Source organism: Vanellus vanellus (assembly GCF_965231255.1).
Source record: "Vanellus vanellus genome assembly, chromosome: 1".
NCBI lineage: Eukaryota > Metazoa > Chordata > Aves > Charadriiformes > Charadriidae > Vanellus > Vanellus vanellus.
In genome coordinates, this window is record NC_138905.1 from 194,484,967 (window position 1) to 194,512,777 (window position 27,811).

Below are 27,811 nucleotides of genomic sequence, written 5' to 3' on the forward strand. Positions count from 1 at the left end.
TGTTCTTTCACTAATGCTCAATGCTTTGTCTCCTCTACCCCTTAACACTAATCTTTTTTTTTCCCTGCAGTACTCTTACATAAAACTCTCTCTCTTCTCGCCTTTCTTGTCAGTTCACTCTTTTCAGCCATATGAAACTCTTTTACTGTACTCCCACATATGTATGATTCTTTTCCTCACCTCTTTCTGTCTTTTTTCTCCCCAGCCCAGAAAGAAGAGGTTGTTCTTCCATTTTCATCGTCTTAATACTTATCTTCGACATTGCTGGCCATTTCTCTAACTTAGTGTCCAGCCATTGAGATGCATAATTGAAGAAGATGGATATATACGTTACAGAATTATGCTAGCTGCCTATATAATAGAAGATAAAGACTTCATAAGAAATGGAGAAAAATCTGATGCAAAACACCTTTCTGAGACAGTGAAACAAGTCTCTTATGGAAAATTCTTGTCTCTCCTCAGTGAGCTAATGCCAAAGACTTCACAGCAGTGGGATTTTTTTACTGTGCTAATAGCAGTGTAGAGTTCTGCTGATCCCTCCCAGTAACATTGTTGTGGCTCTTTTCACGATGATGTAATTATCTTCCCAGTCTAATTCTCTTCCATCTTCCCATTAAGATATTCACAGAATCATAGAATGGTTTGGGTTGGAAGGCACATCCCAAGATCACCTAGCCCAACCCCCCCCGCCATGGGCACAGACATCTTTCACTAGATCAGGTTGCTTAAAGCCCCATCCAACCTCACTTTGAACACTTCCAGGGATGGGGCATTCATAACTTCTCTGGGCAACCTGTTCCAATGTCTCACCATTCTCAATGTAAAAATTTTCTTCCTTAAGTCCAATCTAAACTTACTGTCTTCCAGTTTAAAACTATTGTCCTTTGTCTTTTCACTACAGGCCTTGGTAAAAAGCCTCTGTCTTTCTTATAAACCTGCTTTATATATCAAGAGGCTGCAATAAGGTGTCCCCAGAGCCTTCTCTTTTCCAGACTGAACTGCCCCAACTCTCTCAGCCTTTCCTCATAGGAGAGGTGTTCCAGCCCTCTGACCATTTTTGTGGCCCTCCTCTGGACCCATTCCAGCAGGTACATGTCTGTCTTGTACTGGGAAACCCAAAGCTGGACACAGTACTCCAGGTGGGGTCTCACGAGAGCGGAGTAGAGCAGCAGAATCACGTCCCTTGATATGCTGGCCACACTTCTTTTAATGCAGCCCAGGATACGACTGGCTTTCTGGGCTGCGAGCGCACACAGAAATCTTTGTCTTCGGGTGGAAGTTTATGGGCCAGAACTGAACTTTGTACGTGAAGGCATGCAATAAGCAGGGGATGTGAGACACAGAAAGTCAGAAAAAGGAGATTTTCCAATGTAATTTCGTCAGTAGGGGAGTAGTAGAGGTTTCCAGCATAATCATGTGCTAAGTTTTTTTATCTTTTTGGTGTTCTGCCAACACCAATCAAGATTTCATTTGAGAGGCAGTATTTTGTGGCATGTGGCATCGTTATTTGAGGAATAATAAAGGCAGATCACAAGCTGGCTTTTTACACTATAATATGCAGCTACGTAATCTTTTTCTCAAAATGACTATATGGCATACCTTTCACTCCACTCTACGTGTCACAAAAGGCTGCAGTCACCCCTGATTTATTAATTTATTTGTTTTTTCAGTGTAGCCAGTCCTTCTTCTGTCAAGAAAAATAGTAAAACATAAATGTCACATATATTAGTAGCATGCATCAAACTACAATTTAAATACATTTTAAAAGAAGACTTATTGTAGTTATTATTGAAAGAATAGACTAAGGGATGAATATAACCAGTGGTTGTATATTTTTGTTCTCTACCCTCATATCTTGCATTATTCTTGCATTTTTTTTTTTACCTGGGATGGACCTGGAATTCCTTTAACTGAAAGCCATGGTAAAGTTATAAGACACAGTGTTTTCCAAACATTAGAAAAAATGAAAGCCGATCAGATAGGTGTTCACAATTTTGTGATCATTAGAAAACCCACAACTATTGCATATGTATTTGTCATCTGTGCTGCCCTTCTATGATCTTATCAAAATTTACTGGAACATTTATAGTATAATAAGAATTATTGGCCTCCCCACTGCCAATGCGTCTCTATCTGCTCTTATGTGATTGTCTTTCTAGAGTGAAATATGTTGCACTTATGACATATGTCAAGGCTACAGTTATATTTGACAGGAGCACATGACGATCTAACAAATAACTTGGAAATATTTATTTTTTAGAAAACAAAACCTTTTCAGGACTACTTTTTAGTACAAGCAATGTATACTCTCTAAATATAAGCAAAGCAGTAACCAACCAAAAGTATTTCTCTTTAAGAGACATTTAGCCACCAAGCGCTAAAGACCAAGCTGGTTTCAACCTCTGGAGAGTGTTACATGTTCAGATTGCCAAGCCACAATGACAGTTTTCATTCAAAACTCATTTCACTTAGTTTTATACATTGACAGCACAGAGCAAATGAAAAAACCCTGGACATATCCAGCAAGAGATTCTCACCCCTACAGTAGACACCTTAAGATGTTTTGTAAGGCACTCTGTCTTATCCCTCTAACTATCAGGAAATCCTAGATGACCTAGATGCTTCATCAAGCTGCCCAAAGATGAATCCCACACAACGCTTAATGAGAAAATAAGAGCAGTTACACTACACAAGAAGATTCAAGATGTTTCTTACTTTTATGTAAATAATTTAAAGTATACCTTTTTGACCAGCATCAATGGAGGCTTTCAAAGCATAGTCCTGACAATATCCTCAACTTTTTATTTATTTTATTAATTTTATTTATTGTCTGTATTTCTTTTATTTATTTATTTATTCATTCATTTTAACTTATAAAACCTAGAGAAATCTGAATGCTTATTCTGTCCTTGTTTCCTAGCGATAACTTCTTGTTAAGGATGTGGTAGGGTGGACACTTACTTTAGACTAAAAAGAGACTGCAAAACTAAATGGCAAAATCTCTTTTTAAGAGCCATTAACTAACAAGCACAACAAAATCACATCTGATCATTCTCAACTCTCAGGTAGTCCTAGGCCAACAACCTCTCAGGTAGTCCTAGGCCAACAACAACTAAGGAAACTGTTCCAAATTGTTCCCAAAATCACACTGCTAACAGCTTGCATGTTTTATTTCAGGAAGAAATATTATCATAGATACTCTGAAGCACAGAGAAACTCTTGGGGTCATCTGAAGTGGAAAATGCAGTAACTTAGCCAAAACCTCATACCAGGCTGATTCCAGTTCCATGTTGACAACAGATGTCAGTATTTCTTAAGAGCTATGTATATTAGAAAGGAAAAAGTGCCTTGAGGCTTTGAACAGGATTCTGGGTACTTGTGAACACTCCAAGTGATCTAAATTTGTGAGCAACAGATTTTGTTGTTTTCATCACCTTATTTTTAAAATGTGTTGTAGAAGGTGTTTGTCACTGAACCAAAGGAGTAACAATTTAAATTTATGTATGGTCTTGATTCTGAGCAGTGCTGAGTAGCCTGAACTCAAACATGGCTTTAGCTGGGGTTGGAGGAAGAATTTGCTGTCATTCCTAAGCAGCTCCCACCACAGAACAGTCAGTGGGGATAAGATCTTGAGATATGGAGGAAATAATCAGATCATGATTCAAAAGGCAACCTGCCAATCTCAGAATGGGATGAAAAATACTATGTAAACTTTTAGAATTGAAGTTATTCGATATAGAATGAAGGCTGAATATAAACATTCCAGAGAATATGATGTTATAAAAAAATTTTCAAATATGTGTGTAAGAATCATAAAATCATAGAATGGTTTAGGTTGGAAGGCACCTTTAAGATCATCTAGTTCCAAACACCTTGCCATGGGCAGGGACACCTCCCACTAGACCAGGTTGCTCAAAGCCCCATCCAGCCTGGCCTTGAACACTTCCATGGATGACACATCCACAACTGCTCCAGGCAGCCTGTTCCAGTGCCTCACCACCCTCACAATAAAGAATTCCTTCCTAATATCTAATCTATATCTACCCTGTTTCAGTTTAAAACCATTACCCCCTGCCCTGTCGCTACACGCCCTGACAAAGAGTCCCTCTCCATCTTTCCTGTAGGCTACCTTTAAGGAGTGGAAGGCTGCTATAAGGTTTCCCTGGAGCCTTCTGTTCTCCAAACTGAACAACCCCAACTCTCTCAGCCTGTCTTCACAGGAGAGGTGCTCCAGCTCTCTGATCATCTCTGTGGCCTCCTCTGGACCCACTCCAAAAGGTCCATGTCTTCCCTGTACTGAGGGTTCCAGAGCTGGATGCAGTAATGCAGGGGGATCTCCCCAGAGCAGAGTAGAGGGGCAGAATGACCTCCCTCGACCTCCTGGCCGCGCTTCTTTTGATGCAGCCCAGAAGACAGATTTTCATCCAGATTATTTAATCCTGACTTCATTTATTTGACCACATGCATCTGTTGAAGTCTTTGAGACTACTCATGAGAGTAAGTGTACACACTCTCTGTAAATCATTAAAATTCAGCATAGGGATTATAGAATCTTTCCTCATATCATATAACCTTGAGTGACATGTTGGAAAAACGTGTTACACCAATACAAGCTGAGGACCTGGTCCAATCCTTTAGTTTATCAAAGGAAGAGAAATTCATGTTCATTTCAAGGATCAGCCCTGACAGTACCTAGCAGCTGCTAATGCTTTCTAACTGTAGGGAGTCAAGAATCACGAAACCTCATGTGATGCCCAGAAAGAGCAGATACCAAATGAATGTGGTTCCAGCAACTACTCAACACTGAAGTCAGGAATACTGTGTCCTTTTCCAATATCTTGTGTAATTAGGAGGGTAGCTGTAGTCAATAGCAATGGAGACATGGGTACAACCTTCCCCAATGCTGAAACTTATGCATAAAAAATTAATAGAAAGTGTTTTAAGATATATTTGTTTTATAGAACTCTAATTGTTTATTGGGATTGTTAATGTGCAACATACCTGGATTATGGTATATAAAATCAGAGAACACTGTATAGTCTGAAGGATCCCCAGCAAGGCAAAAGATATAGGATTATAGGCTTACTTTGGTCCGATTCAGTGTCTTGCAGGTGTAGAATTGGTTTTAGCAGCACGTTCTTGTGTTTTGTACAGATGAGAGAGAAAATCCCCTGAATGACCTTTCTAGCATTTCTGGAGCTGCTAACGACAATCACAATTATTACCACTGAAGGCAGAAATGGGATTTATATCACCTAACTTTAGATTGAACTAGTCAGCCAAGCTTCTCTTTACAGTCAGTGGAGAGAAATAATCTGGTTTAGTGTGTCATTCCCATGACCAAAGACGTGTCTTTAGGAACAGAAGATTCCACTCTAGAAGTGCTTATTCTTCCCAGTAGCTATAGTGAAAAGGACCACGGAAAACTCACATAGATGTAGATATTTTCTGTATAATTTATATTGTGGTATATATTTGCTGAGATTAATTTCAGATAAGGAGTTTTGAAACAGAATAGACAGTAGTTGTTTGCAGAGAAGAGACTGCTCCATCTCAGGTATCCCTCTACTGAACCTCTGTGTTGCAGTTGACTAAAACACAACTTCTGAAGAGCCATCCAGCTTTGATTTCAAGACATAAGATATGGTGAATCCACTTTTTTTCCCATGATAAGTATTTCCTTTTGCTATGATTAATACTATGCTCTTAAAAAAACGCTCACACTTAATTTCTGCTTGGCATTTGCCTGATTCTATGTTTTGATGTCGCATGTCTCTCCCTAATGGATAAAAGCTGAGCCAAAGGTAATTTCTCCTTTTAAAATGTTTACATGCTGTAATCAAGTAACTTCTCAGTCCTCTAAGCTAAATAGCTTAAGGTCTTTAAGAGTCCCAATGTAATTTTCCAGCCTTAACATAATATTTATGGTTCTTTTTAACCCATCATGCAATGTCATTTTATGATTTGAAACCAGGAGAACCTAGAATCAAATGGTCTCATAAATTGAAGGGATCAGCTTTATTACAAGTTCAGTATAAAATAGGTTGAATGGAGTTAAAATTCACAAAGTATTTGCCACCCAGATAAAAAGGCATCTTAAAATCTTCTGTCCAAAAGAATTACTTCAAAAGATGAAATACGAGGTACTGATGTAGTACGCAACAGAAGGGGCCAAATGGGCCTCATTTTACTGTGTTTCAAAGCGGTCTAGACATAAAATGGTTGCATGTTTATCTTGAGCTAGTTTGTGTAGACCTGTGTAAAAGAATGCAAAAAACCCAACCAACCAAAGAAAAAAATCAGGAGAAATAGAAAGAGAGTAATATGAGTACAGTGTTCAGTAAGCTCTGAAATGGATGTCATCAAGGGCACTCAACTGTGACAACCTAGCTTGATGACTATGTTCTACACTTAATAAATAGATAGGGTAAATAAAAAAAGATGTATTTACTAATCCTTAAAAAAAATTGTTCTCTAAGTTTAGTTCTGGTGGCACTCCACTGACTGGTTCTCTTTATCAAGTACAAAATTGGCCATGTGAGTTCAAGTGATAGAAATATTAAGGATTTCCACATTTAGATTCATTTTGACAACACAGCCAAATATTTGCCCATTTGCAGATATCTCGCCTCCATGAGGCAGACTCAATTCTGCTTACAAACAGTGCCTAGGATCCTGCTTCTTTTGTCTGGGAGTAGGATTAAGTTTCCTGATTTTTAAGGGCAGCCCTCTAGGCAGTTTTAAAGCAAGTGGTAGATATGGGAAAGGTATTATAAACAATCCTGTTAGGTGTTAATAGGATCAGAATGATTACCTCTCCTATCATACTGAAAATGCACCCTCAGAGAGATTTTTCTTCACGCTATTTATACTTAGGTAAGCCCTCTGCAGAAGTTTCAAACCATCCACAACTTTAAAGTAGTACAAGTCTGCACAGGACAAAGAGATGTAATGACCCATACGATCTGCAGTGGAAGAATAAGCTTTTATATAACCTCTCTGAAATTTGGTACAGGTTTTGCACCGTCCCACAAAACCCACTTCCTGTTTATAAACAGGATATATATATCCTGTTTACATATTCCTGTTGAGAGAGCAGAGAGTTCTGGCTAGTTTGAGGTAGTAGAGAGTTGTCGATCAAACAGCCCAGGCTGGTCTAACACATGTGTCAGAGCTGGGTAGGGAATCATGGAGCAATAGCCAACCGGTCTCTGCTTTCCTCCTTCAGCAAAGCCAGAACGTTCTCCTTGAAGCATGACACAGAGTGAACTTTAACCAAAACCAAACTGTTCTTTCCGGAATGACAGCAAAACCCTTAGTTCTCACAGGCCATAGTAAAAAGGTGAAGAAGTCCTGCTTGCTCATTTGAAGCAGTCGGTAGTCTACAAGCCTCATGACTTCTTCCTCGGATGACTGAGATAAATTTGCAGATATTAACATGGGAAGTGAGGACAAGAAGTAGCAAAAGAGCACAAGGTGGGTCTGCAAAGTCTAATGCATAGGCAATGGAGGCTGGCAGCATGGAATGACTAGACATAGTAGATAACCTCTTGAAATTGAATGAGGGGTGGGTGATTGCTTCAGCTGAGGGACTGAAAGGAAGCATTTTTTCACTGAAAGAGTTATTAAACATTGGAATAGGCTGCCCAGAGAGGTGGTGGATTCACCATCCCTGGAGGTGTTTAAGAAAAGGGTAGATGAGGTGCTTAGGGACATGGTTTAGAAGTGGTGGTGTTTTTATCAGGGTAGGTTAACGGTTGGACTTGATGATCTTAAAGGTCCCTTCCAACCTCACTAATTCTATGATTCTATGATTCTATGATTCTACGATTCTATGATTCTATGATTCTATGAAAGAGACCTGATACCATACAGGCCACTGGACTGAAAAAGTAATTATCTTCACAGCACAGACCAGGAAGCGTAACAGTCATACAGTAGTCTGAAGAACCTTTTCAAACAGAAAATGCTGGAGATGCCAGGAGCAATGCTACTAAATCCTGCATATTTTCACAAATTTATCTATCAATTATTCCAAGGTCCTTTCCCAATATCTGACAGCTATTTCACCTGGTTTTACTTCTGATCTAATCTTATTGATACATAAAAATTTAGATAGCAAAGTTCTGGATAGCCTTCTACACCTTATTTTTCATATGCACTATTTAGAGTGCAAACAGCAAGCAGACTCCTAAATATCACCTCTGTACAGTGTCTAACAACATGAGAAATGAATCTACATCACTCACTCTTTAGTCTTGACCCATGACCCTTCCTTGTTCAAGTCCTTCATCTTACGCCTTCATATTATTTGTCCTACAAAAATTTGGATTCTGATAAAATATAAACTTATGCCTTCCATTTCCTCTTGACTGTTTGAACGCTAAGATGTTTCACACAAACTGGACTTATCTAGGGTTTGAAGAAGTGTAATATACACATGTAATTAATGATCAGACTCAATCCGATAAGATATTAAATACTCTGGATTCCATCTTTCACAGATGCAGTTCGTATTTTATACAAGCATTTCTGCTAGTGATCTAAGAGGACATTACAGATGTAATGAAAGAACTATGCATTCTCCAAGTTTTAAACAATTTCTTTATGGTAAAATGACAAATATCATGATAATATTTTTCAAAAAGTCACCTAAAAAAAAAAAAAAAAAACCAAAAGAAAGAAAAACAGTAACAGACCTAAAATGGGTCTTTCAGAAATGCTTAGTATTGCCAAGGCCTGTTTTAGTGAAGTCAGTACACCTTACACCTCATCACAGTCATAAAACAGCATTAAAATAACAGGTGATTGTTTTTTTCTTCCTGAGAATGTCTTCCAAATCATTTTCTGAAGGTTGACTGAATATGGTATATCAAACCAAAGACAACTTTAATAGGAAAAGAGAAACACTGAAATGAATAGTTTGGTTGGGGTTTTTTATTTGTTTTGTTGGTGGTTTTTTAATTCACATGTTGATGTGATCTCTACTCTGCCTTGGTGAGGCCGCACCTGGAGTACTGTGTCCAGTTCTGGGCTCCCCAGCTCAAGAAGGACAGGGAACTGCTGGAGAGGGTGCAGCATAGGGCCACCAACCATAGGGCCACCAAGATGATTAGGGGACTGGAACACCACTCTTACGAAGAAAGACTGAGGGAATTGGGTCTCTTTAGTTTGGAAAAAAGACGGTTGAGAGGGGACCTGATCAATGCTTATAAATACTTAAAGGGAGGGTGCCAGGAGGATGGGGCCAGGCTCTTTTCGGTGGTGCCCAGTGACAGGACAAGAGGTAACAGGCACAAACTTGAGTATAGGAAGTTCCACCTAAACATGAGGAGGAACTTCTTTACCTTGAGGGTGGTAGAGCACTGGAACAGGCTGCCCAGGGAGGTGGTGGAGTCTCCATCTCTGGAGACATTCAAAACCCACCTGGATGCGTTCCTGTGCAACCTGCTCTAAGGTGTCCCTGCTCTGACAGGGGGGTTGGACTAGATGATCTCCAGAGCTCCCTTCCAACCCTATGATTCTATGATTCTATGAATGAAATAAGATATTGAATTTCAAAGCCGAAAATATGTGGATGTTTAAATTCTAGAATTAGGAATGTGAAAATTAGCATCCACGTTAATATCAGCTGGTTACCTAAATAGGCTATGCTGATAGCATTAGCACAAATTGTCTCTCAAACATAGAATAAATAACTTAGAAGGTAATTAAAAGAACTGAAATTAAGGTTTGCTTTTATGATGCTTTTTTTCTGCTTTAATGAGAGGGTTAAGAATGATACGTGGGCATATGCATGTATGTATAAAAGTGTTAAAACCGTCCGGATTCTGATTGTTCTTTTGATTATTAAAAAATAAAAATATTCTCCAGTACTCCCTGGAAAATTTATTAAATTGAATATCTCTGGTAAAGCTAAAATAAAGGCAATTTTAAAGTTTGCACTTCTGATTAAAAAAAAAAAAAGCAGAATTGCAAACTTTGTGTGCGAGTAATACAAACAGTATCATTAGCCCACATATTAAAGTCATGCTGGCTTGACATTCACAAGGTCTGAATAGCAGAATGATAAAAATAGTAATATATTTAGGCTTATCCACAAATACAGAATGTGTTATCATGCAGAGAACAGCTTCAAGACTGGGACTTCCAAAACTGAAACAATATAAATAGTTCCTATTTGCAATCTAAAAATGAATCTTAAAAATTTCAAAGTTCCAAACAATATTACTTGTAATAACACTTGGGAGAGACCATAAGTTTGCACAGAAAGTCACAGAATCACAGAATAGTTGAGGCTGGAAGTCATGTCGTGAGACCATCTAGTCCAATCCCCACTCCCAAACAGGGTCACAAAGACCTAGTTGCCCAGGACCACGTTCAGCCACGTTTTGAATACCCTCAAGGAGAGACACTCAACAACCTTGCTGAGCAACCCCTTCTACTGATTGACAACCCTCACAGTGAAAAACTTCAGGCAAAACATATTGTATTTTTCTTTGTGCCCGTTGCCTCTTGTCCTGTCTTGTCTTCTCCTTCTAGGGGAAGAGGAAGAACTGCATGAGCGGCTGCCTGGTCCTAGCTGCTGGCTGGGGTTAAACCACGACAACTGAATAACAGATCCCCAGAACTGAAACTACAGGGGCTCACAACCCCAAACCAACAAGCCATACTATATGACATCTTCAGACTGAAAGTTTCCTAGGTGATAGTAGTCAGTCAGAGAAGGAGATATCCAATCAAAAGTAGATTAAAACATCTTCATTCATTGTCATTAATTTAGGTGATGATGATGTATACTTGGAGCCAAAAGGATGCTTGAACACTCCAATACTGTGGTGAGAAGAAAGGGTACAGAGACAATAAAAACTTTTCATAGTGACATTACAGATACCCACATTTCCTACATTTTATTACAATTATGTGCAACCAAAAATTATATACATGTTCTTAAATTCTTTTTGCATAATACTGAAGAAAACCATTTTTACCTGATCTTCAGATTCATGGAGACTTGAAACCATGGAAGAACTGGGTTAGAATTTAAAATATTATAAGAAATATTTGTTAGAGTATTGGCTTTTGAAACTTTGTAGTGTTATGCCTAGAAATAGGCTTCTCCAGCAAACTCCAGATATGAAAAGCTTTTTATCAGTACAGTTTCACAGATGCATGAGATACTTCTTGAACCTTCAGAGAGGATAAATTTAATTTCACAGAATTTTCCAAGCTGAACATTTCTTTTTGTTTGTACAGTTGACAAAAATAAATATGTGTCTTGCAGATGGATGTTCCAGGTTTGGATCTGCAAGAATTTTTTCTTCTGGGAGGTATTGTCTGGAGCAGAAACTGACATTTCTCTTAAAAATATTTAAGTGTTGTGCCAATACTTCTAAGATACATAATAAGTCAAACAAGACCAGTACAAACACAGAAGTGAAACAAGTGCATAAATATTTGTCTTCCCAATATTTTCATCTATACCTTTGTAAAAATGAAAAGCAAACACACACCACTGGCTATATTAAATATCCATGAAAACTCATAAGAGCAGCTAGCATTACTGTTAGAACAGATGCCTGACTACTGATTATTTTACTTTTCTCTCTGTTCTGCCACCAGTATTGACTTTTGGTGAGTGATTATTACTTTTTGCCACAGCACTGGAAAGTTATATCACAGAAAGGTCTGAGACTCAGACTGTCTTAGGCATTAAGTACCTGAGTCCTGCTGACCTCTGCCAATTGGATCTAACTGCTACCAAGGATTCAGGCCTGAGAAACTTTTCAGCATCTCTGAAAAATATCCTTGTAGGGCACATAGTTTATTAATGGAACTGCTGAAGCATTGAAAAGAAAAGCTACATGGAAACCATCAAGGTGAATAAAACATTTTTATTTTAGCATGTAGAAATTAGAAACAGAACTAAAGGAAACACAAAGGGGAATGTATGCTAATGAACAAGCTCAGTATCTGTAAACTACCTTATATCAAGCCCGCTGATTAAACAGATTAGATGAGTTCCTTGGATTTTATCATCATTCATACTGAATCTATGCTTCAGCAGAGGCCAATCAATCCTTTGACGGAGAGCCTTTGGTGGGTTGTCCTTGGCTGGCTTCCAGATACCCACCAAGCTACTCTTTCAGCAGAATGGGGGGAGAAAATAGGATGAAAATCTCATTGATCAAGATGAAGGCTGTTTAATGGAGGAGAAAAAAAAAACAACAAACCAAACCAAAACACCCCAAAACCAGCAAAGGCTGAAGGTGGAGCTGAAGGTGGAAGCTAAGCAAAAAAAAAAAAAAGATTTGCTATCTCCCATCAGCAGGTGATGCCCAACCACTTCACAGTAGGGTACACATAGCAGTTGCTTCAGATGAGAAATACCTTAATAACAAAAGCCCCCTGCTGCCAGCCTCCTTTCTCTTACGTTTTATTGCTGAGCAGAACGTCATATGGTGCGGGATATCCCTTTGGTCACTTGGGGTCAGCTGTCCTAGCCATGTGTCCTCCCGACATCTTGCCTGCCCGCAGCTTCCTGGCCTTTGGGGGCGGTGGGCAGGGGAGACAGCCTTCATGCAGCGGCAGCCCAGAACATTTGTGTGTTATCAACACTGTTCTAGCTACAAATACAAAACACGGCACAATACGGGCTGCTACAGGGAAGGTTAACTCTATTCCAGCCAGACCCAACACAGGACCAAATTTCAGGTGGTTTGGGAGGCCATTTCTGTCTCTTGAAACGCCTGCGGAGTCTGTTGTATTCCATATTTACTTGGCAGAATGTAAAGCATAGCTCAAGTCTCCCTGGCAGTTATATAGTAGCTGTAACAAATAGTTGCTGCAAGTTTATTTTCCTTTACTAAGTACACCTCACAGTCAAGATTCTGTTTTCCTTGGTGGTTCTGCTTATATTGAATAGCGGCTGAAGGAATGCTGCAGAGGAATTGGCATGGTCTCTGATGCAAGAAAAGTAATGGAGCCTCCTGTATAACCAAACAGTAATTCCTGACAGCGTCTTTGCCTCTACAAACCACAGCGTAGAGGTCTCCAGCCCACGGAGCTTAGCACGTTGATGCTGCATGCACAATGAATAGTAATATAGTTGTTCAGGAGGGAAATGAATGGCATCCTGGTCATCACTTGCTTGCTAATATTTATCATCACTTGCAATCAACATGCAAAGAAGAATGTAACTTTATCCCTGAACTGGTTCCACTTCTTTTACCAGGAAAAAACGTAAAACTCTGGTTTTTCTTTCAAAAGGACAGGGAAACCTAGCACCCAAAGAGTGTCACAGATCAGGCCCTGCTTCGTGTGCTCTCCTGCCTAGGGAAAGGGAAGGTTCCTGGGGCAGGAATTTACCTTGTCAAACCTCAAAATTCAGAAAATGGTGTTGCTGATATGTTATAAAAATAATGACTACTTTCTGAAAAGGAACATTCTGCTAGGGAGGTAACTTACATTTCTATGAACAGTTTCAATCAATTAGAACTTTTCATGCAGGATTTTACGCACCATTTTTGTCTTCCAGTTAACCTTATACTATCAAGAATACATTCCCAGATATTTAAAGTGGAATGCAAAAATGCCCTTATATGTGTATGATTTTAAGCCTCATCCTGCTGCAGGAAAAGTGATATATGAATGAATCTTTTCATCCACAGAATACCTGTCTTCCTTGATGTCACTTTTTTTCATACCGAGTGAATAATTTCTCAGTCCTTTCTTCCCCCACACTCTGGATTTCTTTGATTATATCACATACTGACTTCCAAGAAGTATGGAAGAACTCAAGACTATAAACCCGAGCACATCTTTATGGAGAAAACTGATTATGAGTATGTCCCGGTTTAAGTGACACGGGACTAATTTCTCTTTCAGTAATTTTACTTTTCAGTAAAGTCTTTTCTAATGTTTAGGAAAAGTGTACTTTTAGAAGACTCCAGTGTCTGAATTTGTGAAAATATTTGCCTCATAGCCAGGTATGGTATGGAGGTTTCAAGGTCTCAGTGTTTTTCAAGGTCCACAGGTGCAGGGATGAGGAGGAGCGAGACCCAAGCACTTGACCCAAGGTGGCCAACAGGATTATTTCATACCATGAAAGTCACATTCAATATAAATTAGAAAGTTTGCTGAGGAGTTCATCTTCCTTGATGGTGGTGATCCTGAGAACTTCTTGCCGGTACCGGACCCCTGAGCCCTTCCCTTCCTCCCGAAGCCGTAGCACTCGCAGCATCTGACATTTGCTGTCCACTGCTGGGAGTGCACAGCTTCCTACGGATAGAATTGGCTGAGTATAATCCTTATATATTTTATAGTGGTATCGGGATCAATATTGGTTCTTTAGTTAATGTTAATTATTTAGTGTTATTCTATTAAATCTGTTTCTATTTCAACCCCTGAAGTTTCCTTGTTTTTTCCTGATTCCCGTTCCTGGGTGGGGAAGGGTCATTGGGTGATACAATAATTGTCTAAATGATAATAAATTGTTGTGGGTTCCTTAAACCGTAACAGAGTACTACAGAGACAGGTATGTCAACTACAGCCAGCATTTGCACTGGCTGTTTTTCCAGTTCTTCCTTCAAAGGTCTCCCTCATGTGCTTCAGTCCTTCCTTCCACACGCTCGCAGGTTGTCCCTTACCAAGAGCACAACACAGTGAAAGTCTCGCTGTGAGAGAGATTCTTACTTAACTAAACAGGAACCTTTGTCTTCAGTTTTCATTAAGAAACATTTTCTTAACTAAACAGAAACATCTTCTGAGACCTCTTGAAAATCCTCATACCTCTGAGTTCTATATTACCATATATGAGTATGCTGTTATTGCATGAGGATTCTTACCAAAAACAATAGATGGAGAATCTAGAGGGACAAAACACCCCTTAATAACAAAAAATAACCCATAAAACCACAGCAAAATTATACAGGGGGATATTCCGTAGATGTCTATTATCAGTGAGCATTTTCTTGGTTTCCTTCAGGCATTCAATAAACCACAAAGAACCCATATCTGAAAGATAAATTGTAGGATAATGCTCAAGAAACTTTGGAAAAAAGTTCCTTCTCTGTAATGTCTACTCCATCACAAAACAACTGTGAGTTTAGTGAATTAATACAATTAAAAGGAGTGCTCAGCAGTCTGAAGCAGCTCCACTAATCTCTTACTTTTCCTTAAAATGAATCTTTGCACCCAAAATAGCACAAGGAGTTTGAGTCAAGTCATTTGTTCTCTCTTGATGAGTTTCCCACTCCAAAATACCTTGAAGATAGTGATCATATTCTAAAGCTGCCCTTCAATAAACTGTTCCTTTTTTGTCCTCTCCAGTGGTGCTTGCCCACCCCAATTCCTGTTTTAAGCCATCATTTCACAGACTTACAAAAATGAAAAATCCTCCTTTCTGCCCACCTGCTTCTCCAGGGGCTGAGCACACTTCCCACATTCCCTATTTCATGCTATAATTAGAACAAATATTTGAAATACAAATACTCTCCACTTCTCCTGCTGCAGTCTCTTGTTGCTTTCCTGTCGCTCTCCTGTCATTCTCCTGCACTGCCTAGAAAGAATTTGAGCCCTTATTGAAAATCCATTTTTTTCTGCTTTTTTACCCAAGTCTTCTGTTTAGACACATCAGCACAAGAAACATTAGCCTTAAACTGCCTTGTTACACGTTCTTGTGGGTCTGTGCAGGGCCTGCATAATCCTCAGAGGTGCCAGCAGATCCTCTAGATCCTCTACCTCATTCTGTACTTCTGCTCCCTCTCTACCCGCACCTTTGTAAGCCCTGGCAAGCAGATATCCTTACACTCTAATTATTCCCTTTGAAGTAGACAATAGATGCTGTGATGCATTTCAGCCTAACTAAAACATCCCTTGTTTTCTGCTCTGTCCCCTAGAAAGATCCCCAGGCTGGAGCCGGACCATGGCTGGCACATCACATTTTTGCTGCTTTTAGATCAGTCAACATTGCTCCGGATACGGCAGAGGCTGTCGCCGAGGGCTGTTCCCTATATACCCCTTTGTTGCTGCCAGACCCATAACAGCATTATCAGTCGAGGGTCAGACCCACAGCTTCTCTCCCAGGCACGTTCTCTGTCCTGCCTGCCTTGCACAGCTGAACCCAGTACTTCAGCACAGGGCCAGACTGAAGTCCAAGCCGTCGTACCAGCAACCTCTCTGGAGGCAACCTGAAGTAAGCGAAAATGCAGCAACAGAGCTACCAGAAATGAGCAGAGGGATGAGTTCATATTTTTCCTGTCAGTCATCTGTTTGCTTAAAAACAAATAGCAAACCAACAGCAACATACCATGCATCTACCAAGATGCTTGCTGTCTTCCCACCCCCATCATGATGACTCTTCCACAGACCTGCTGAAGTCCCAGAAATCCGCCAGACTGTGAGCTAGCATGAAGATATTCTAGGAGAGTTGGAACTTGTATTGTTAGGTGTGGTTTAGGTAATAGAGGCTGCTTTTCATTTCCATCACACCTATTACTCTTCCAATCTTTTGTTTAATGTTTCTGAGAGTCTGACACCCTTGAATTGCTAAGGGGAACTAGCCTATGAAGGAGAAGAGTGCTGAGGCAGGAGTGAGGAACTGCATTGGTCTTACTGGAAAGACACCCTACAGACCCAAATTTGAAACCACACTTGTGTAGCTAGTTTAGGGCACCTTCCATTGGGGCAGCTCCCAAGACACTCTCCATTAAGAAGGAAAGTGTGAGCATGTATCCTTCTGCCTTTCCTTCAGTGGCTGACACATGAGGGAGTGGTCCTGGAGCCCTGAGAAGCACAACTGAAAAGCATTCCCACTCCCATCACCAACTGTGCCCTTGACACTTCTCTCTGTGTTTTCAGTTATAAGAAAAAGGCATTGACTGGCCTGGAAAAAGAAGTCAAGGTGGGAGGCTACCTGAATCCTCTGTAATACCAGCAAGTTTTGTGAGCCACGGCTGTGAAGAAATTCACTAAGATCATATTCAGACTGGCTACTAGGGAACGTCCAATTTTTTTTCAGTTAATAAATATATAGATGCTACTTGAATCCACTGATAGCATTAAGAGTGGAGGTTTGGAAGGCACAGGGCTTTACGTCTTTGCTTTCCTGACCCCATATAGACACTTACATCTATCTTAAGAACTGGTGGAGGTACAGCCCTCTACCTAAATACCACTATTGGTTCCTTCCTCCTTTGCTTGGCTTATCGAAATCTGAAAGTCTTCCGGTGCTTTATCTGTACACAACTGAGAACAATGGGGCCTTCACCTTGTTTGCCAGAATAGTGAGATGCATTTAACTGTACATGCATGCTTATAACTGTGATAAAAGAACACTGAAAATTGAACATTAGAAATTAAGAGAGTGAAGTAGAATTGTTTATGGAGTCTGGAATCAGTTCTATCTTATGTTTGCATGCTCTGTGGTTACAGCTGCTTTTCTGGTACACAGGAGATGCTGTCTTCTGAAATGTAGTTCTGATTCAAATCAAACTAAAATGCTTTTTCCCTGAGTTTCCTACCAAGCAGAAACAAGAAACCGACATTGTCTATTTCCATTTCAGATCTTTGGGTAAAGCTTAATGAGCCAGATATGTTCTGAAAGAAACATTTGAGGCTCAGCGAACAGGAATGCTCTTAAAAAACTTCTTGTATGCCCAGTGCTAATTTTGATACAATATTTGATTTTATAATTCTGCACAGTATTTTGTAAGCTAGCCCTGGCTGATTCAGGCTTCGTTTCCACAAGATAGTAACATAGAAGGTTGGAAGGGACCTTAAAGACCACGTAGTTCCAATCCCCCTGCCATGGGCAGGGACACCTCCCACTAGAGCAGGTTGCTCAAAGCCCCATCCAGCCTGGCTTTGAATGTGTCTTTCCATCACTACATGTAGGATTTGATAGATGCATTTCTCTTCTATAATTGGTTATACCATGTTCTGGCCCCAGTATCGATCTGACATGTTGTGGCCCACAATATGGAACTGGATCTGAGACTGGGACCGGGATCTAGAACTAGGACTGGGATATGGGACTTGGAAGCACTCCTGCATATGCAAGATTAGAATTAGCATAGCAAAGTTAAGAACATTTTTTTATTTATTTCCACTAATAAGTGTTTTGAAATGCATTATTAATTTTGTTATGAACTATTAGGGCTACAAAGATGATTAGGGGATTAGAACATCTTTCATATGAGGAAAGGCTGAGGAACTTGGCTCTCTTTAGTCTAGAGAAAAGAAGAATGAGGGGGGATCTTATTAATGCTTTCAAATACTTAAAGGGAGGGTGCCAGAGGGGTGGGAGGAGTCTTTTTTCAGTGGTGCCCATTGATAGGACGAGGGGTAATGGGCACAAGCTTGAACATAGGAAGTTCCATCTTAACATGAGGAGGAACTTCTTCACTTTGAGGGTAGTGGAGCACTGGCACAGGCTGCCCAGAGAGGTTGTGGAGTCTCCCACTCTGGAGACATTCAAAACCCGCCTGGACGCTGTTCTGTGCAACCTGTTGTAGGTGACCCTGGTCTGGCAGGGGGGTTGGACTAGATGATCTCCAGAGGTCCCTTCCAACCCTGACTATTCTGTGATTCTGTGATTCTATTTTAAGATGTTCATCCATACTTTTTTTTTTTTGAGTGTAAAATTTCAGAGAAGATAAAGAATCCTAAGTTGTTTGGCTTAGTGAAATGGAGACTGAAAGTGGTATGATTGCTTTCTGTAAATACACCGGGAAAGTAAACACTGGAGGAGAGAGAAGAGCTGTTTAAGCTAAGGAAAATATTGGCACAGACAGGGAAAAAAGCTCATTGTGAATACCAGGTTTATGGCTGCAAGAACATGAATGGTTTTCCAGTTAGTGTGTGAGGGGATCAGAAAGAAAAAAAACTAAAAAAATTTAGGTTTCTGTGATATATTTGCCTCAGATAGCAGGGTTGAAGTCAAGTGTCCAGGAGGTTCCCTCCTGTACAGTGTCCCTATATTTAATTTGTTTATCTTCAGAATGATTGAGACTTATGGCTGAAAATAGCAGCACAATACAGAGATATTCAGCCTGGAAATATCAGTCCAAATGGTTTATTCTTACTTGCAATAGAAAATTGCCAGTAGTAAGCATCTGACGGTCTTATTAATGAGCGGTACTACAAATCTCCCCCACGCTACCAGTAAGTGTAGCCTACACAGGTTTGCCTTAAAATAAGACTCAAGATTTAGGATGGTCTAAATGAAAAATAATTAAATAGCATCCTTAAATTCAGCCACATTTCCTTTCAACCCAAACTCTAGGCTCCCAGCTCTTGTACTTGCATAGAGTTTAGAGACCGGATTCTGTTCTAGAAGTGCATTGCTGTGAATACACAGGTGTTTCTACTGAGTGACCCCCTTATTTTTCTGATCTGCATGTGGAGGTGACAGTAGTTGATTATTAAGGTGATCAGATAGAATTATGAAGTCTAACCCAGTATCTCTAGAGAAGCACTGACTTTTTTTTTTTCCCCCTGTAGGAACAGAAATAACAAGGGAGTCTAACACCTGGAAAAATTAAGACATGGTGTTCCTGTGACATTAGTGTGGTGCAGACATGCCAAAACTACTTTGAAAAGATCTCATTCATTTGCTAAATCATAGATAGTGCTACTATTAGCACTTCAGCTATGACTGAAAAGGGTAGATCACCACAAATTCCAGCTAAGCATGACTTTTATATTTGAGAGGTGTAATGGGGGAGAAAAGGGAGGTGCATAAACCGTCCATGAAAGGACCTAGCGTTACGTCTTCATCAGCTGTCAATATTGTTTATATTTGGAAGATGGGTAGTATATTCCTGCCCTGTATTCCAAACCATAGCCCTTCTTCTTTGTTCCCATGTACTGTAAGCAGGGTAAATGTGTTCATGATGTTGTCCCTAAACTTCTACCCACACCCTGGGTAGCTTGTTTAAATCTACCTCTGCTGTCCTGCTAGTAGCCTTCAGTCAGCAGCATCATCTATTAAGGGAAGAAGCGTGTACTCATCATAGTCCACCAAAATAAAATACGGAAGACAAGCAGGCAATTCAGTGTCTATGAAGAATGGAGAAATGGTTATTATCATAAGAGTGAAGACCAAGCAATTCAGCTGACAGCAAAAGGAAACAGCAGTTTTGAGAGTGTCTGGTTGTTGCCAGTGAGACTCATCCTAATCCACACAGAAGGGCAGAGGCCAATGGCTGTTCTCTGCCTGATTAAGGATTTGCCTGCCCAGCTTGAGTTTGATGAAGCATCTCAGGAGGCTGGTAAGTGTGCCAAAGCACGTGCCTTATTTATATGTATAAGGACTCCATTCAGTCTTGAGAATTGCATGAAAACTAATACTAATAAACAGACAAATAGATAAAAAGGCCTGCTCTCTATGTGTAGCAAAGGTATTCAGAGATACCTAACCCATAGTAAATCAGATAGATAGCTTTCCACTGGATCTGCTGCAGAAGGCACATACTGAAGGAGAAAACATGAACCAGGTTTCTTGATGCTCAGAGTGCTGCTTTCAGTAATTAGTTCATGCAGAGAAAGTTTTCTCTAAAAACCTGTCCTGCTAGTGGGGTGTTCTTCTCACAAAAAGCCCTTGAGGAATCTGCTCAGAAACGTTGTACTTTTAGTGTAGTATTGTGTTTCTGTTTGTGTCGCAGTGTACTGGCCAAAGGCCCTAAGCAGAGCGTTTGAGTAGGACTACAGGAACAGTGACAAATCTTAAATCAAAGTGCCATAGATTATTATCTCAGTTCTTCTGTAAATCCCTGTTTATTTTACTGTTACTGCCTGCAATAAAACCATACTGCAAAGCTGCTAGCCAGCATGTAACATTGTAATACTGGGAGCAGAAAATTCCACCGAAGTCATCATGAAAAGCTTTGAGGTTTACTGAGAAAGCCCTACCACACTAGGAAAGGAAGCTTGTTCAACAAAGTCAGCTGCTAGATAAGGAAACACCACCGTCATTAATTTATTGTCCTGGAAAGATGAAAAGGTCAGTGATGAGGATTAGCTCTGTAAAACTTGGCTTCCAAAGGAGTGCAACTGGGCAGGTCTCCGAGTTGTTCCTTGCAGTGGTATTCCTGGTTTCACCACAAACCTTGTGAATTAAAACAAAAAAAGACCAAAATATGGCACTTCAGTAAACTTTTTACATTCAAAATACGAATAAAAATTGGCTGTTGACTGCACACATCTGCCCATCTGCTTTAACAATATGCTCTGTCTAAAGGATTTTGGCCTTTACTCACCCTTCTCTACAGAATGCCATTTTCATACTTAGGAACATTAACATATATTTACAGGTTGCACTCTGTGGGCTCAGGCATTATCACATCCCTCTTCCACCGTTAGTCCAAGTCTGTGCAGATAGTTTTTGTCATAGTTTAAAATAGTCTGCAAGAGGTAAATAGCTGACTTGGCCTGGTAGTCAAAGATGTTCTTGACTGAAGGGATACTTTCAGAGACCATAACTCTACTGCAGAAGTCTTGCCCTTTAGTTCCTTTTTGCCATTCTTATGTGCAACAGAAATTCGGTCACTAATTTCCAATTCTATAATTCAGTATGAATAATAGTACAAGTTACTCATAAGTTCTCTTGGTGGGTGATCAAAATAATCCTTACACACCAGGATGCGTATAAAATACGCTTCTGTGATCACAGAACCCCAAAGACAAATAGCTATATGTGCCTCCAGCCCGGCCTTCCTATTAGTTTTCAAAAAGATAAAACATTAAAACAAGTAATGCTAGAGACAACTAAGCAGGAGACAGTATAGAAAGAAAATGTATTCACTTTTTTCCTTGGTACATTTTTGTGAGAGGCTCTGAAAGGATTTTAAAAGCTTTGCTGTAAATAGGCTTCCCCGTATAGCTGTCTGATAGCTCGAGGACTTTGACAGGACCCCCAAATACATCAAGCCCTGCAGAGGCATACAGAAATCATTATTAGTATTGTGCAACAATTTAGGCCAACAAAAATCTGAGACAAAAATGTGTATTTTGACATAGAGGACATGCACAATTCTTTTGAAAAGCAAATTTATGAATGGATCTAATGAAGACTGTTCCTTTTTTAGGACTGTGGCACCCAGCTTCTTCAGGCAGCTGTACTGATTGACTGAACTAGGACCTTAGTTGTAGCAGCTAAGTGCCGTCATCTCTGATTAACAATGCTGTTTCTGCAGCTGCTTGCCTCAGGCGCCTTTTAAACATCAGAAATACTCCTGGAGGTTTGAGCAAGCTAGAGTGATTAGGAGGGTAGTAATAGTCTAGGACAGAAATTCATTATTAAGGGGCAAATGGAATACTTAGAATGACTGTCACAGAAGTCTTTAGTATAAATCTGAGGGAACTAATGCTATCCATTTCCACTAAATTCAGTGGGAACAGATTCAAGTTCATAAAAAAAACAGCAGTAAGACCTCCTACCAAACTTTTGTGACTTCTGAAAAAATTAGTCAGAATGACCTCATGATTATTAGAATATATGAGTTTGTTTACTTAGTTTTCTAAGCTCACTTTGTTTTCAAGTTAATGTTATCTTTCTAATATAAGTCATTGATCATTTGAACTTTGTGTGTTTGTATATATATAAATATATATTACAAATATATATAATCCATTTTCCTTCATTTATAAAAATGGATGCCTCAGAATATGCCCCTAAAGCCACTGAACTTCTGTACAGAGACAAGAAACTGCTGCCAGAAAACCCCGCTGTGTCTATACTCATCAGGTTTTCTTCCATTATTCTTTCTTCCAGGGTGCCTCATCAGTTGATGTTTCAGAGAGTATTGTTGCCCTAAGTCATGATACAAAGAATACATTTTCTTTTTTGTGTTTTACTTAAGAAATAAAATGTAAAATCTCTTTATCAGATAGCTAGATGATGCATTGCGTGCATTTTTTATTTTAATCAGACTGAAAGTTCCATGTGCCTGAAATCACAAAATGAAAAATACTTCTGAAGCAGCTTACAACTGAGATGCAGTCCTATGTAGAAATACCCAAATGTTGTAGGCTAGATGGCTTGGTACCTGTCTTCCTGATTCTCTGTACTATATAACAATCCAGGGGTTAATCTGCCTTGCCAAGGAGCTGGACTTACCTGGTTATTTACAGGAGGGATGGATGTATCTGAGCCTGCACCCTGCACTGTGGATAAGCTTATAGCCAGTGAACAGCAACAGACCGTGCGTATACTTTTTCCTTCCTAATCTTATAAGCAGTGGAGAGCATAGGTTGGTTTGTGATGAAATGGTTCATGTTGTTGGTAGTGAAGGTCATCTTCTGCTAGAGAAGCTTCACTAAGTGATACCCTTTCACATATTTTTGCGCTGTCCTCCTGAATCATAGAATCATAGAATAGTTTAGGTTGGAAAGGGCCTTGAAGATCATCGAGTTCCGACCCCCCTGCCATACGCAGGGACACCTCCCACTAGACCAGGTTGCCCAAGGCCACGTCCAGCCTGGCCTTCAACACCTCCAGGGATGGGGCCTCAACGACCTCTCTGGGAAACCTGTTCCAGTGCCTCACTACCCTCAAAGTGAAAAACTTCTTCCTAATGTTCAATCTGAACCTGCCCTCTTCCAGTTTAAAGCCATTCCCCCTCATCCTATCACTACATGCCCTAGTAAAAAGTCCTTCCCCAGCTCTCCTGTAGGCCCCCTTTACGTACCGGAAGGCCGCAATAAGATGTCCCCAGAGCCTTCTCTTCTCCAGGCTGAACAGCCACAACTCTTTCAGCCTCTCCTCATAGGAGAGGTGCTCCAGCCCTCGGATCATCCTCGTGGCCCTCCTCTGGACACGGTCTAGCAGGTCCCTGTCCTTCTTATGCTGGGGACTCCAGAGCTGGATGCAATACTGCAGGTGGGGTCTCACGAGAGTGGAGTAGAGGGGCAGAATCACCTCCTTTGACCTGCTGGCCACACTTCTGATGCAGCCCAGGACACAGTTGGCCTTCTGGGCTGCGATCACTCATTGCTGGCTCATGTTGAGATTAACTGGCAGCACCCAGCTCTGGGTGACAACTCCTCAGTCTATGTGCCAGCTGCTTCCCCAGGGCCACCACGTTCACCTGACCTGCAGGTATGCAGATCTCTTGGGGCCAGGCTTTGGTGTGCAGACAGCTGTGACAGTGTAATGTTCTTCTGGGCCAGGCACACAGGGCCATCCTTGTGCCTTCTCTGTCAGCCTCAGCAGAGGAAAGCCCAGGTTCATACAGATGTTTAAAAAAAACTTATTTCAGTGAGCGCAACATCTTTTTTTGGTTTTGCAGCCTGGGTTGCACAGGTGAACTGCTGAAATTCAGTCCTGTGTTGGAATTGGTCTGCCTCCTTTTTTTTGCTTTCTAAACGTTTTCCTTGCTGCCAAGGAAACATGGTGTAGGAAGAGCAATTCGGATAGCCTGCACATGGCTCCTGTTGCTAAGGAAACCGCTGAGGATGCCTGCAGACCTCTGTGCAGAGCTATTAAGTGCAGTTGTGCACTTGGAGGGCTGAGATCCACGTGGGTGAACAGGCTATGGAGAAAACAGGATTGCTATTTTTCATTTTGTTTGATATCTTGAAGGTCTTCAGCACTCAGTGTCTGAGATTGATTTTCTAAAATCATAATGAAGAGAGTATCATCTCCTATATTCCCTTAGCGCTGCTGCCTGCCTGTTTTTGCAATCATTTGCACACAAAGCAAATAATCAAGCAACTACTGTAGCTGCCATATCTAATTCCCCTCATTCTCATGCTGAGATATTCCGAAGAGATAGATAGGAAGGAGACCTAGACAGATATAATCTGTTTGAAAACGCAAATGATGACACTTCAAAAGTTTTTTGTACATCTGTCTAGATAGCACACAAAAACTGTAGCAACTTTCTAAGAAGAGTGGAAATTAAAGGTATTGCTAAACCCTGTGCTGGAAGGATATTAGATTAATTCTCGAGAGTCCCAGTGATATTTCAAATGTGTCTATTCTGAGTTGAGGTTATATATGCAAAATCAAACAGCAAATCTAATGACATTTCTAGTATCCCTCGAGGAATGACACTTGTCTGCTCATTAGTTGACCTTCATGGGCTTCTCATCAGATATGCATGGGCACGTTCAGCTTTTTTACTACAATGGTACTTCTCTTACTCATTTCAGCTCACACCTCTCACAAATTGTTCGCCTTGTAGCTCAGGCAACGTTCTTATACTAATAGAGTCAAGATTGAAAACTAATTGCTCGAATGAATTATTGATCAGAAATAAATTGAACACAGAAGGCAAGTAACAATTTGAGATGTGAAATAAACAAAGTTTTATAGGGCAATCCAGTGTGTTCAGTACACATTCTGGCTGTTGCTCTTATAGTAGGTACACAGATTCTTAAGCCATTCCTGTGCATTATTCACAATATGTGAACTCTGGTTATATAGATCCTTAAGGCCCTCTCCTTGCTCCAGTCCTTGGGGCCCTCAGTACAAATGCTAACAGGTACACAAGCCACTTGTGGGTGCTACACACATCTTGTGGGACCAGCCAAAAAACAAGCAGCTGGATAAATTAGTGACTCATATGGAGAGTTTCAAGAGCTTTGGGGTTATACTGGCAGCAGAATAGGAAGCAGCAGCTGGAAATTAACTGAAAGCCCAGCTTTTACCTTTTGTATTAAAAATGTAGCTGAGGTTGCAGTAGTAGAACGTTGTTATTCTTTAACATGTCTGCAGACACGGAAATACCAACCATGCCATGGTGAAAACAATTAAGTTCAGCTACATGTTCAGCATCTTTATGCCTGCCAGCCAGGAGCTAAGGAGCTAATCACACTTTGTGTGCACACTTTGTGTGCACTGTGAGTGTGAGTGCACTGATTTGTGAATCCAACTCAGCAGTTTTGGTCAGATCTTTGAAATATAGCTGATCTTCCAAAACCTTGCCAGTGTGTTCTCCTGTTACCACACTGTCGTGCATGGGGACTGTAAAGAGTCAGAAAAAGTTTAGATGTTTGAGCGGGTATTGAGAGGATACCTTTGCAAGTTAAGTGGTTATATCAAAATGAGGTCTGTGCTGGGGCAGCTGACTTTTTTCCCCAGACAGGCTTACTGAGGCAGAAAAGTCCAGGAGAAGTAAGAAGAAAAATTGTTTCTTTTCTTGCAAATACTTCAAATTAAGACACATCAAATCACATTTTTTTTTACTGTGAGAAAACCAGTATCTTTCAGAGAATTATGAAAACTGAGAGAAGTAGCAGCCTATCATTTCACTATAACTCTTGAGCAGAGTTCTAGCTTAAAGAATAATATAATGCAGGGTCAAACCCTTGTCCCAGATCAGTCTGACTATGCACTTTAAAAAGCCGTGGTCTTCCATAACGTGTACAAATGAACTAATCAGAAGGCAGGATCAGATTGACTCTTCTGTTATACCACCCTAAACTATAAAGTTCTCATGACTAGACATTAAGTAGAACAGGTACGTTCCAGTAAAAACCTGCCACAGAAATAAATTCAAATGTTCCAAGAAGAAAGGAAAAAAAAAGTGGTTTGTCAAAAGCAAAGCCCAGCTCTGGAATCCAGCTTTTTTAAACATTTGTAAATAGGGAATCCTGACTCACATTGCATTGCACTGAGATGTTATCTTTAGGAAACAAAGGGCTAGATGCAGTTCAAGTCAGAGCTGAGATACTTGTGGTTTTCCCCTATATTTCCATTTCTGCTTCCCTTTAAATCAAGCGTAACTTGGGCTCCACAGAGTTTGAAGTGCAATACTAAATGTTGAATCATGCAACTAAAGCAATGTAAAGATAGGGCATAATGAGATTTTGGATGGCACCAGAAGGGTCAGTATGCTCCTGGTGTTGTTCTCTGTCTGACAGTATGACAGACACAGGGGGTAAGCAGGACTCATCAGAGTAAATAACAAAATTAAAAAAAAAAAGCATCATGAGAGAGAGAGATAAAGCTGTGCTTAAAGATTTTGTCATTGTTGTTTTCCACTGTTTCAAGAAAAACAACTGACTTCAGTGTTAAATCCCATTACTGTCTGTACAAATCACCCTCTTGTCCTGCTGAAGGATGCTTTCCAGAAAAAGAGAAAAAATCATGCATGACCAGTGATGGTCAGCCAGGTCTAAGGGCTACATACCTACCAGAAAGGCCAGGAAGACCCCCAGGGAAGCTGCTGTTAGTTCTTCATCTCTGTCGTCTTAAAAAATCACTTGGCCAACTGAACTGATGCAGTCTGGGGATGGGGGAGTACTTTATTCAGTTAGTCATTGATTTATCATTAGCCAGCTCTGTGAATTCATTGTAATGCCACTCTTTCTAACCTCTGGTGATCTGAGAGCATCCTAAAAATGCAGTTTCCCACAGTAGTGAATTCATAGGCTTGGAAGCTGGCTGGTATTTATACCCAATGAAAATGAAATACTCTTTGCCCAAGGGTGCAATGATTTCTAACAGGTGAATAAATTTCCCTGCATTCCTTTAATGGTTTGCCCCGAAATTTCTATTTTTCATGAGTTCACAGAAATGGTCATTTTACTCATCTATAAAAACTGATTTTTAGCTTTCATGCACACAACCAAAATAAAAGTCCATTTCCACAAAATAATAAAACCGAGATGAACAACTTCAACAGTTGTAGAGAAAAAACAAAATTATTGCATGGGAATATTAAAGCAGGTGGTTCAGAAATCCCCTGGTTAGAGGTAAGAAATAGTAATGGCTGCAATTATGATTACTTATGCACAGTTTGTATACGCAAGCAATAAGAACAGATCCCGTAATGGCAATAGGGAAGTGTTTTTCTCTAATGAA